This window comes from Tamandua tetradactyla, chromosome X, assembly GCF_023851605.1.
Source record: "Tamandua tetradactyla isolate mTamTet1 chromosome X, mTamTet1.pri, whole genome shotgun sequence".
NCBI lineage: Eukaryota > Metazoa > Chordata > Mammalia > Pilosa > Myrmecophagidae > Tamandua > Tamandua tetradactyla.
In genome coordinates this window covers 86,690,070-86,702,455 of record NC_135353.1, presented here as the reverse complement: position 1 = coordinate 86,702,455, position 12,386 = coordinate 86,690,070, and the positions used below count along the sequence as shown (strand labels likewise).

General features: G+C 34.5%; 1 pseudogene; it reads left to right on the top strand.

The window, feature by feature from the left end:
* The first annotated feature begins 2,857 nt into the window (after nucleotides 1–2,857).
* LOC143671912 (NGFI-A-binding protein 1 pseudogene) lies at nucleotides 2,858–4,260 on the top strand (annotated as a pseudogene).
* Nucleotides 4,261–12,386: the final 8,126 nt, after the last annotated feature.

The following is a 12,386-nucleotide window of genomic DNA, read 5'->3' as shown; positions in this document are numbered from 1 at the left end:
AAAATTCCCCATATGTCTGTAAATTTAATATACTTTGAAATAATTCATTAGATAAAGAAATAACAAAAAAGAAAATATGTTGAACTCAATGTTAATGAAAATATTATATGTCAGTATTTGTGGAGGGAAGCTAAAGTATCATGTAACATAAAATGAATAGTATTAAAATTTTGTATTAGGGGAATAAAGAAGATCTGGAAATTAATTAATCATCCATATTAATAGATTAAGGAATGAATATTAAAATAAACTCAAAATATAAGGAAAACTAAGATAAATGCAAAAGTTAATAAAAGAGACAAACAACACAGTAATAAAGACTGACAAAGCAAAAAGTTAGTTCTTTGGAAAGCTAATAATAGATACACCTCTGAAAAGTGAGCAGGAAAACAGAAAGACCCAGATAAACAGTACCAGGAATAAAAATATGACTAAACCACAAGTCCTGAAGTCATTATAAAGATAAAAATTATTATGAATAAATGCATGACTCTCAAAATTGAAAGTTTAGTCATTATGAACTATACCCAGAGAAATAAAGATTATCAAAACAACACTAGAAAGGAAAACAAAAGCTTGAATATTTCTATAACTAATAAATAAATTGAATGTGAAACCTAAATATCCTCACTAAGGAAATTTCAGGCCAGATTGAGCAGGCAAGGAAGAGGAAATCTCAGTCTTGCATAATCACTTCCAAAGAATAGAAAAAGCAGATACCCTTCACAATTCATTTTATAAAGCTAGCACATCCTTGATACCAAATCCCCAGGAAAATAAAAAACAAAGCACAGGCCAATCTTACCTATGAAAGTACATGCAAATATCCTAAAAAAAATTTTGCAAAAATTCCAATAATGTAGAAAAAGTATAATATATAATGACCAAGTAGTCTTATCTAAGGGAAGCCATATTGATTTAACACTCTGAAATCTACAATATCAGGCCAAAGAAAAAAATCATTTGATTCTTTCAATAAATGGAGAAAAATACTTGGTGGCAATTAACTTCCATTCATAATGAAGACTTTTAAACAAACCAGTAATAAAAGGAATTTTCCTTAACTGTTTTTTTTTAAGGAAATACCAACATTCACTGCAAATCATATTTAATGATGATGTGGTGAAAGCTTTCAGTTTGAGATAAGAAAGAAGACAACCACCAACTCTTTTTTTAGCCTTATAGTAGAGCTAATAGTCAATGTAGTAGGTCCAGGAAAATTTAACAGAAATAAAGAGATCATCTGGAACAAAACAATATAAAGAGGGGAAATGGAGGGATATAGGAGTGGAAAACACGCATGCAGTTGAAAACAAGCCGATATCTTTACAAGTTAGTAGGTAATAGACTTACGTTGTATAATCCAAACACTGGGGTAACCACAAAAAAGAATTTTAAAAATATACAGGATGCACAGGTGGTTCAGTGGTAGAATGTTCACCTTCCATGCGGGAGACCTGGGTTTGATTCCCAGACCATGCACCCCTCCAAAAAAAGAAAATATATATATATATATTTACACACACATACACAGACATAAAAATGAAAAAGTGATCAGTCAGATACAAACAAAAGATCAACTATACAGAAAAGGAGGCTGCAATAAAAGAAAAGAGAGAAAAAAGATGTAAGACATTTAAGAAATAAAGGGCAAAATGACTGAAATAAGTATTGCCTTTTCAGTAATAACAAAAATTGTTAATGAATTAAATCACACCATCAAAAGACAGAGATTGGTAAATGGATTTTAAAAAGCACAATCAAACTATATGTTGTTTACAAGAGACTCACCTTAGAACCCAAGAGGCAAATGGTTGAAATTGAAAGGATGGAAAAAAGATAATGCACTAAAACTATAACCAATAAAGACTGAAGCAACTCTAGAAGTCAAAAGCAGTTACAGGAGACAAAGAAGGGCACTACATATGAACCAAAGGATCATGCCACTCAGAAGAAATAACAATCATAAATATTTATTTACATAACCATGGTGCCCCAAAATGCATGAGGCAAACAGTGGCAAAACTGAAGGGAGAGATGGATGTTTCTACAATAATAGTTGGGGACTTCAATACACAATGTTCATCAATAAGTAAAACATCTAGCCAGAAGATTAATAAGGAAGCAGAGAACTTAAATAATATTATAAATGAACCAGACCTAATAGACATATACAAAACTTTGTACCCCCAAACAGTAGGATATACATTCTTCTCAAATGCAAATGGATCATTTTCCAGGATAGACCACAAGTCAGAAAACAAGACTCAATAAATTTTAACAGATTGAAATTATACAAAATATCTTCTCTGACCACAATGGAATACCAAGCAAAGAACTGGAAAATCCATAAGTATATGGAAGTAACATAACACATTCTTAAGCAATCAATGGGTCAAAGAAGAAATCAGAAGGAAAATCAGTAAATATCTCAAGCTGGATAAAAAGAAGAATGAATACAACATATTAAAACTAATGGGAGGCCGAGAAGGCAGTTCTGAGAGGGAAATTTATAGCTCTAAATGTTCATATTAAAAGAATAAATAGGGAGAAAAGAAGGGGCAGCAATGAGGAAACTCCTCCACTACCACCCTCAGGCGGAAGCCCGGAGCCCAGAGGAGCAACCCCTGCCACCTAAGCCAAGGAGCACCTTGCCTTCAGGGCAGTGGGCTGGTGGGGGTGGGGGGGGGAAGCGGGCTGGGAGCAGAAAGCGTGAACCTATCACCTTCCCTTCCCCTCTAGATGTGAGCGGGGGGCCTGCTGGTCGCGGCTTGAGGAGAGTCGGGAAGAAGGATCTTCGTGGGAGAGCAAGCAAAGACCACTGTAGCCGCTGGACAAGTTAAACACATACACAGTAATGGCGGCGGTTTTAACCAGGACCTCTGGGGGGTTATAGCTATACAGAATATTATAAAAAAGCTAATCTGCTTTCTTATTTTGATGCTTTCATTCAACAAAGTGGTGATGATGTCCAGCAACTCTGTGAAGCTGGAGAAGAGGAATTTTTGAAAATCATGGCAGCTGTGGGCATGGCCAGCAAGCCCCTTCATGTCAGAAGACTACAGAAGGCTTTGAGAGACTGGGTTACAAATCCAGGCCTTTTCAGTCTCTGACTTCCCTTCTGGTCAGTAGCATATCCATTTATAAATTACCAGAAGGATTGCCAAAATGGCTGGAATATCTTGTAGTTATGAAAAGAATAGCAGAGCCCAGGAACCTCATTTAAAAATCCCAAAATGTGCTGCCACCACCTGTGTGCAGAGCTTGGGACAGGGGAACTCAGATGTGGTGGGAAGTTTAGCACTGAAGAGTGTGGGTGTGCCCAGACTCTGGCAGGGCCACCATGCCACTGAGAGCCAACACAGCGTCTCCCCAGCAGACCTTGGCTCCCCAGCTTCCCCCAAGGAAAGCAGTGAACCCTCTCTGTGGCTGTGTGTGGAGCAAATGGCACCCACGCTGCCGAAAATGAATTGAATAAAGTGACAGAGCTGCTAAAAAACAATAAGAAGTTGGCCAAAATGATTGGCCACATCTTTGAGATGAGCGATGATGATCCATACAAAGAAGAGGATATTCAAAAATGCAGTGAAATATATCACAGACTTGACTCAAAGGATGGAAAACATCTCACACTTCATAAGCTCACTGTTAATGAAGCAGCTGCCCAGCGCTGTGTGAAGGGTAATGCCCTGCTAACAAGAAGAGATTAACTTTTTGCCTTGGTCAGGTGGATATCTTGAGAAGTCACCTATAAATATACTTACAGAACCACTAAGTCAAAATGTGGAAAAAAGAGATGGAATATCGCTAAAGAAAATTAAAATAGAAGACAAGTTTCCAGAGCTCCAGGAATCCATGCAGAAACTCTTCCAGGAAGAACTTGCAGCTCTTAGTTCACAGCAGCCTGAAACGGTGATTACAAAGCAGATGAACCCAAGCTGGCTATGAGAGACTGCAGCATGCTAATACAAGATTGTCTGCAGGACTTCACAGGCAAAACTAAGAAGAGCACAGCCCTAATGGCTTGGCAGCTGATAACTCAGATAGACAAGGAGAAAGACTTTTCAGCCTCCCAAGGCCTAATTTACAGAAAAGACAGCTCCATCGTTTTGTGATGGATGGGGAGCTGAGTAGACTTTACTTTAGTGAGGGAAAATCCCACTCAACAGAGTCTTGGAATTTTAAAAGACTACTCACTCAGTGTTTACCTTAGAAAAGAAAGTAATCAAAACAGAGCCTGAAGATTCAAGATGGCTGTGATTGTCTAACTGTCCTCTAGAAATGGCATCAGATTTAAGGATAATCTTCCAACATAGAAATAAGCCTTAAAAACCAGTGTTGCCTCATATATCTTAAACTGATTTCATAGCCAAAGGACACTTGTGACATTCATTCATGTAATGTTATTTGTACTACTTTCATCAGTACATGTTTACAAAATTAATAGAAAATGTAAGAGAAGAGTAAGTCATATGTAGTTGACCCAGAATGCATTATATAATTGCTACTTAAAATGCAACAAAAATAAGAAGCTATTATTGGACAGAGAACTTGAAACAAGTGGACTGATATGTAAAAGCTATGATTTGAATATTGATATTTCAGAATATGTTAAGTAGATTAAGGAATAGTAAATTAATCTTAAATGTTATAGGAATGGTGACTATTAACAAAAGCAATATATTAATAGAGTAATATGTTTTATGTCAAGAATTATTTTCCATGTACAGGAGTCAGAGAGAGACCAGATGGCTCTCAACTGGGGAATGTCTTCCCACCCAAACCCTATCACAAGTGTGACCAATCACTGCCTCCACATTTGCAAGCATATTTCTATGATGTTTAGTTGACACCTGTGTTTGTTATTTATTTTAAATTTTCATTTTTGTACTCTTTTTAGGTTTGTGAATGCAGTTTTCCTTAAAATTCATTTTAACTTGAAATTATTTGTTTTAACTTCCCACTATTTAATTAATGACTTGTATGCCTATATACGGAGGTATGCTTAAATGTTAATAATGTATTTGCTTACTTATAAATAAGAATTTCACATTGGAACCTATAGTGGTCAAATACAAATATGACTTCTGCCAATTCATACTTTTTGCTGTTGATTCAAGAAGGGAAGATACTTGGCAGCCTTTCCTACCTGCTACAGATTCATCTAAACCAAGGTATTGCCAAGAAGTATGTACTGATTTGGAATATGTGTTTTTTGTCTTCATTTCAGCTCTGCATCTTAGCTATGTTAAAAATATGGTAAAATGCTATATACTAAATTCGCCAGCCAAATGTTAGATGAAATGTCTGCCCTGTAGTCTCTGATCACAATCGCATATACAATTGCTTTTTCATTTTGATTTTGTAAAACAACTTTACAATAGAAACACCAGTAAAAAACTTTTTATGCTAATAAAAGGCTTTTTTCCTTTGTAAATGTTTTACTGCACCATAGTGTTTTGCCCACTGAAGAAGAATTTTATGGACCTTGCAATTTTGTTGCTTGCTTGAGGTTGATTACTGTGGTTGTATTGTTCACTGTGTAGAAATAGTATGAGTATGATTTAAGTAGAATGTTTAGTTTTTAGTAATAGTCATAGCCCTAGTGTTTCAGTAGTTTCATGAAACATTTTCTGTATTCTAATCTATTTTAAGAAAAGTTGTGTTCTTTTAACTGTGTCATACAGTTCAGGTTTGTAGATTTTAGTTAGCAACTATTTTTAAAGTTGCAGTAATCTCTCAACTAATATTCATCAGTCTTTCATAGCCCCATGCACTGCATCTTTAAATCCATAATAAGTTTCCTTAAGTATCATAATTTTATAGTCTTTCAAACTTAGTGATAAGTAGGAAAAATGAGAAAATTTCAGTAGAATACAATTTTTATTTTGTGAACATTAATGTATTAAACTTTCTATACATTAAAGCAAATAATATATATTTCTATTTGAATTATATATATGAATTGGATGTTATAACTGGGTGATTTTTCATTGTGTTGGAGGTATTTTCATTGAACAAGGTCAATTGGTTACCTCAGTATCACAGCTAATATAGTCCAAGGGATCATTTCTCCCCAAGTCTTTGTTATACTTTATTATGTGAAGTGTGGATTTCTGTGACTCTTAAAGCTGTTGGTGAGGATCAAGTGAACTTGCTTCCTGTGGCAACAAAGATTTTGTGTGCCTCACACACACAAAAAAACAGAACAAAAGAATAAATTACTGAAATCAAAAACTAACTGCAAACCTGGAGGAACTAGAAAAAGAACAGCAAATTAAACACAAATCATGTAGAAGGAAAAACAAATATTAAAGAAGAAATAAATGAAATAGAGAAAAAAGAGAACATTAACAAAATCAAAAGTTTTCCTTGAAAAGTTCAATAAAATTAACAAATCCTTATGGAGACTGATGAAGAAAAAAGAGAAAAGACACAAATAAATAAATTCAGAAATTAGGGTGGGGAATTACTACTGACACCAAAGGATAAAAAGATCTTAAGTGGATTCTATGAATAGTTAACAAAGTAGCCAACCTGGATGAAATGGAAAAATTCCTAAAAACATGCACACAACCCACTCTGTCTCTAAAATAAGTAGAAAATCTTAACAAACCAATTACAAGTAAAGGGATTGAATCAGTAATAAAAACCTCTCAACAAAGAAAAGCCCAGAATCAAATGGATTAATATATGAATTCTACCAAGCATTCCAATAAGAATTAATAACAATCCTGCACAACCTCTTCCAAATTTGAAGCAGAGGGAGCATTTCCTAACTCATTCTATAAGGCCAAAATCACCTACTACCAAAGCCAGATAAAGTACTACAAGAAAAGAAAATTACAGACTAATTTCTGTTATAAATTCAAAAATCCTCAATCAAATACTAGCAAATTTAATCCAAAAGTACATTAAGAGAATTATACACTATGATCGAGTAAGATTTTCCCCTAGTATGCAAGCATGTTTCAACATAAGGAAATTGATTAATGTAATATACACATTAAAAAATAAGGAGAAAATAACATCTGTTTTGATGCAGAAAAGGCGTTTGACAAAATTCAGCATGTGTCTTGATAAACATACTTTAAAAAATAGAAATAGAAGGAAAAATCATCATTGTGATAAAAGGCATATGAAAAGCTCATAGCTAACATCACACTTAATAGTGAAATACTGAAAACTTCCCCTCTAAGATCTGGAACCAGACAAGTATGCCTACTATCACCACAGTTATTCAACATTGTTCTGGAAGTTCTAGCCAGAGCAATTAATCAAGGAAAAGAAATAAAAAAGCATCTAAATTGGAAAGGAAGAAATAAAGTTTCATTATTTTTAGATGATGTGATGCTATATAAAGTCTCAAAAAACATACAGCAAAGTTGTACTAGAGCTAATTAATGAATTCAGCAAATTGGGGGAGTACAAGATAAATATGCAAAAGTCAGTAGTGTTTTATACACTAATAATGAGCAATCTGGGGATGCAATGAAATAAAAGTTCCAATTAAAATAGCAACTAAAAGAATCAATTATCTACAAATAAATTTAACCAAGGATGTATAGAACTTATACATGGAAAACTAAAAACATTTGCTAAAAGAAATCAAGTATTTATATAAATGGAAGGACATTCTGTGATCATGGATTTGAAGACTAAATATTGTTAAGATGTCAATCTTATCAAAATGTTGCATAGCATCAATGAAATCCCGGTGAAAATTCTGACAGCATATTTTTAAGAAATGAAAGTGCCGATCATTCAATTTATAGGTAATGGTAAAGGGCCCTGAATAGTCAAAGTCAGCTTGAAAAAGAAGAATGAAATTGGAGGACTCACACTTCTTGACCTTAAAATTTATTATGAAGCTACAATGGTCAAAACAGCATGGTTTTTTCACAAGGATAGTTATATAGACCAAAGGAATTGAATTATGATTTCAAAAATAAATCCTCCTGTCTATGACCAATTGATTGAGTAGTAATCAGATGCATTTTTGTATACCAGTAACTGTATAATATCCATTTTCAAAATCTAATAGTATTTTTCACTTCCGAAAATTTGCTTAGACTGTTAGTAAATTGATAAATAGATTAGCGATGTAATATTAATTGAAGTTTTAGAGTGTATTTAACATTTCAATGCCTATTTTTCCTATTTTCCCCCATTAAATGAAATTTTTATAGTGGCTGTTAAGTTCACTCCATCAGAAAAGAATAGTCTCTTTAACAAAAGGTGCTGGGAAAACTGGGTATCCATATGTAAAGGAATTAATGAAGACCTCATCTGTGCCGGTTTGAAAAGGTTTATATACCCTAGAAAAGCCAAGTTGTAATCCTAATCAACCTTGTGGGAGCAATGGTTTCTTCTAATTCCGATTCAGTATTGTATGTTGGAAACTTTAATTAGCTTATCTCCATGGAGAATGACTCTATCAAGTGTGGGTATTAAATTTGATTAGGTGGAGACATGTCTCTGCCATTCCAGGTGGGTCTTGATTAGGTTTACCGGAACTTTGAAAGAAGAAGCACTTTGGAAAAAGCTAGAGAATAACAGGAGAGAAACCACAAGATTCTGAAACAGCAGAGAATGCCGCAGAACCATGAAGCAGAGCGTCCCTTTTGAGAACGACGAGAAAGCCACAGTAGAGCTAAGCAGAGCCATGAGGCCTGGAGAATCACAGAGATCACCAGCCAGCAAACTTTGGAGATTCTGAGAGCCGAAAATGACAGCCAGAGCCCACACTGCCACCAGGGGAGCTTCATGAAAACAAGAAACTGGAAGAGAAAGCTAGCAGACTTTGTCATGTGCCCTTCCAGCTGAGAGAGAAAGCCCAAACATTATTGGCCTTCTTAACCCAAGGTATCTTTCACTGGATGCCTGAGATTGAACATTTCTATAGACTTATTTTAATTGGGACATTTTCTCAGCCTTAGAACTGTAAACTAGCAACTTATTAAATTTCCCTTTTTAAAAGTCATTCCAATTCTGGTATATTGCATTTGCAGCTAGCAAACTAGACACCATCTCATACCACATTCAAAAATTAACACAAAATGAATCAAGGCTTAAATATAAGAAGCAGGACTATAAACTCCTAGAAGGAAATGAAAGGAAACATCTTCAGGATCTTGTTAGACAAAGGTTTATCTTTTCTTTTACTTTACACCCAAAGCACAAGCAAAAAATGAAAGAAAAAAAGCAATAGATAAATGTGACTTTGTCAAAATTGAAAACTTTTCTAAATCAAAGGACTTTATCATGAATATGATCAATGGGAGAAAATATTTGGAAACTGCATATCCAATAAGGGTTTAATATTCAGAACATATAAGGAAATCCTACAACTCGACAATAAAAATGCAGGAAAACCCATTTAAAAATAGGCAAATGATTTGAATACACATTTCACCAAAGAGGATATACAAATGGCCATAGAACACATGGAAATATTCTCAACATCATTAGCTCTTAGGGAAATGCAAATTAAACCACAATGAAATACCATTCCACACCCACTAGAATAGCTACTACTAAAAAATCAAAAAATAAATAAAAGTATAGGAGAGAATCTGGAGATATAAAGATGCTCACTCATTTTTGGAGGAAGTGCAAAAAGGTGCAGCTGCTCTAGAAGGCAGTCTGGGTATTCCTCAAAAATTTTGGTGTAGAATTACCATATGTTCTGGCAATACCACTTCTAGGTATACACCTAAAAGATTTGAAAACAGAGATCTGAATAGATATTTGCACACCAATGTTCATGGTGGCATTATTTATAATTGCCAAAATCTGGGAGCAAACCAAGTGTCCATCAACCAGTGGATAGATAAATAGAATGTGGTGTGTGTGTGTGTATGTGCATGTATATGTGTGAGTGTGTGTATTTATATATATATATGATGGAATATTAGTCATCTGTGAACTGGAATGAATTTCAAATACATGTGACAACATGGGTGAATATTGAAGACATCTAAGTGAAATAAGCCAGAAATAAAAGGACAAATATTGTATAATCTCACTGATATGAAATAATTAGAATAAGAAAACTCATAGAGTCATAATCTAGAATATTGTTCACCATAGGCAGAGTTGGGGTAGGGAGTGTGGAGTTAATTCTTAAATTCTCCAAGGTTTTTATTTGTATTGATTTTAACTTTTTGATGATAGATGCTGGTGTTGGTCACATGACATTGTAAATGTTATTAACGGTGCTGAATTATATGTATATGAATGTAATTAAATAGAAAATTTTGGGTTGTATATATGTTATTAAAGTAAAAATTTAAAGAAATAAAAGATTGGACTGTGAAACACAAACAGTGAACCTTTTTGTAAATAATGGACTATAGTTAATAGTACAATTATATTAAAATGTTGATGCATTAATTGTAGCATATATACCACACTAATATAAGGTGTTAACAATAGGATAGTATATGGGAACTCTGTATATTATGCAAGATTTTTCTGAAAACCCACAACTTCTCTAATTGTTTTGACACAAAAACAATATATCTTTTAGAAGAAGATAAGACAAAATAATGGCTTTTTCCTTCAGGATAAGGAAATATTTCATAACACAAAGTAAGCAATGACTACCAACCCTAAACACCACCTAGGGCTTCATATGAAACACTACAAAGATTCCATTAATTAGGATTACTTTCCAGAAACCTACAACTTCCAGATGGGTTCCTAGACCAGATAAGCCCTGAAATGCAGAAGGACCAGCTTCTCCCAAACATGAATAGGTTCCATCCCACTAAACCAAATATCACGGTCAGGTCCATGTGTCAACTTCGCTGGGTGGTGGTGCCTGCTCATCTGGTTGGGCAAGTGCCTGGCTTGTCTGCTACTATAGAATATTTCATGGACTTAAATCATGATTACTTTGGCTGCATCCACAGCTGATTGCATTTGTGATCAGCTAAAGGGAGTGTCTTCTGCAATTAGCAGTGCTTAATCTAATCACTGGAAGGCTTTTAAGGAAGATTCAGAAGAGACAGTCATTCTTCCTGCTTTAGCTGGTGAAGCTCTCCTGTGAAGTTCACTGAGGACCTTCATCAGAGTCACCAGCTTGCAGCCTGCCCTATAGACCTTGGACTCTACATTCCCATGGTTACATAAGACATTTTTTTTATTATTAATTAAAAAAAAGAAATTAATGCAACATTTAGAAATCATTCCATTCTACATATGCAATCAGTAAATCTTAATATCATCACATAGATGTAAGATCATCATTTCTTAGTACATTTGCATCGATTTAGGAAAAGAACTAGCAAAACAACAGAAAAAGATATAGAATGATAATATAGAGAAAAAAATAAAAAAATAATAATAATGAAAAATAAAAAAATATATAAAAAAGGAAAAAGAAAAAAACAAAAGACACAAACAAACAAACAAACAAACAAAAAACTATAGCTCAGATGCACCTTCATTCAGTGTTTTAACATAATTACATTACAATTAGGTAGTATTGTGCTGTCCATTTTTCAGTTTTTATATCTAGTCCTGTTGCACAGTCTGTATCCCTTCAGCTCCAATTACCCATTATCTTACCCTGTTTCTAACTCCTGCTGGTCTCTGTTACCAAAGACATATTTCAAGTTTATTTTCGAATGTCGGTTCACATCAGTGGGACCATACAGTATTTGTCCTTTAGTTTTTGGCCAGACTCACTCAGCATAATGTTCTCTAGATCCATCCATGTTATTACATGCTTCATAAGTTTATTCTGTCTTAGAGCTGCATAATATTCCATCGTATGTATATACCACAGTTTGTTTAGCCACTCGTCTGTTGATGGACATTTTGGCTGTTTCCATCTCTTTGCAATTGTAAATAATGCTGCTATAAACATAGGTGTGCAAATGTCCGTTTGTGTCTTTGCCCTTAGGTCCTTTGAGTAGATACCTAGCAATGGTATCGCTGGGTCATATGGCAGTTCTATATTCAGTTTTTTGAGGAACCACCAAACTGCCTTCCACAGTGGTTGCACCATTTGACATTCCCACCAACAGTGGATAAGTGTGCCTCTTTCTCCACATCCTCTCCAGCACTTGTCATTTTTTTTTTTGTTGATAATGGCCATTCTGGTGGGTGTGAGAGGATATCTCATTGTGGTTTTCATTTGCATTTCTCTAATGGCCAGGGACATTGAGCATCTCTTCATGTGCTTTTTGGCCATTTGTATTTCCTCTTCTGAGAGGTGTCCATTCAAGTTTTTTTCCCATTTTGTAATTGGATTGGCTGTCTTTTTGTTGTTGAGTTGAACAATCTCTTTATAAATTCGGGATACTAGACCTTTATCCGATATGTCATTTCCAAATATTGTCTCCCATTGTGTAGGCTGTCTTTCTACTTTCTTGGTG